The sequence below is a fragment of the Alligator sinensis genome, unplaced genomic scaffold (assembly GCF_000455745.1).
Source record: "Alligator sinensis unplaced genomic scaffold, ASM45574v1 scaffold994_1, whole genome shotgun sequence".
NCBI lineage: Eukaryota > Metazoa > Chordata > Crocodylia > Alligatoridae > Alligator > Alligator sinensis.
Window position 1 is genome coordinate 986688 of NW_005842488.1, and position 1335 is coordinate 988022.

General features: G+C 60.4%; 1 protein-coding gene across 1 annotated transcript in view; it reads right to left on the minus strand.

The window, feature by feature from the left end:
* ADGRB2 (adhesion G protein-coupled receptor B2) overlaps positions 1-1335 on the minus strand; it is a 58922-nt gene that overhangs the window by 40072 nt on the left and 17515 nt on the right. The gene's annotated exons all lie outside the window — the stretch shown is intronic.

A 1335-nucleotide genomic window follows, 5' to 3' on the forward strand; every position in this document is an offset into this window, starting at 1 on the left:
GATGGGTCAGGATGGAGGGGGGAGAGGAGCGGGCTGAGAGCTGGAAACCCCAGTTGGCAGCTTGCATGGCATGTCCAATGTGCCCCCAGGCATGGGGACAGGCCCCTGGCAAAGACACGATGGCAACGCCACCCCTCACACCCGCATCGACTGGGACTCAGCCAGGGCAGGGCACCAACTCAGCCCTGCAGAGGCACCAACCTTGGAGCCACCGGGAAAGGGCTGGGTGAGCCACTGCCCATGGACAGGTGCCACAGAGGAAAATACGGCCCTTTAGCGAGCCACACTCCTGCTGCCAAGTTGATGAGAAGGGGCACAGGACAGTGAGCATAATTTTGCTGTCATTTGAGTTGGCCAGCCCAAACCCAGCCCCTGCAATGCCACCCCCTACACATGCCCCCTCCTTCTGGGCAGACCAGCAAGGATCCCTGTCTGCAAGCCATTGCCACAGAAAGACGGATGGATGCATCCCTGTGAGACACGGCTCAAGAAGGGAGAGGGGAAGGAATGAAACCAGGGACAGATCCACGACAGGCATGCCACAACCACCTGGAGCCCAGAGCAACATAGGATGCCTCTGGCAGAAGGGCCCCAATCCTGGGCAGTTGACAGCTCTGAGGTCAGGGATACTCCCATGCGCCATTCCCTTAGCTCTTCATGCCAAGGCCAAGGCAGGGGCAAAGAACAAGCCCTAATGGAGCAGCAAAGCTATAGGCAACCCCCTCCACCACATACACACACGCTCCCTCCAGCACACACACTCGTGCACATGCACACACTCCCTCCAGCACACGTGTGCACCCACCTACCCACACATTCTGTCCAGCACACACTCACGTACACACATGTATACTTCCTCTGGCATGTGTGCACACACCTACCCACACAGTCCCTCCAGCACACACACTGGTGCGCACACGTGCTGTCTGGTCACAAACTATCTGACCCCATCAAGCAATCCCTGCAGCAGCAGTGCTCTAGGCATTGCCAGCCTTCCTGGGTGACATGGGAGCCTCATAAGCGCTGCCTTTACTGGGACAGAGCCTGGACCCCGTAGCTGAGTCCTGTCTCATGGGTGGGTACAGACAGGGAGGGTGAACACTGTAGCGGGCCAGTAGGGGGCGCTCCTGCGTTGAGCCGCCCACCTCCCTGCGCCCGCCCACCTTCCAGGCTCCGAGTGCCTCCCTGGGGTGCCTCCCGTCCGGCCGACCCCTTCCCTGGAGCACCCCCGCTAGCCTGGGGGTCCCGCTGCCACCATCCAAGGCTCTGGACTCACTTCTGGCTCTGCGCACCTTGGAAAACACAGGCCTGATCGTCCAATGGGTGCTAGACCCA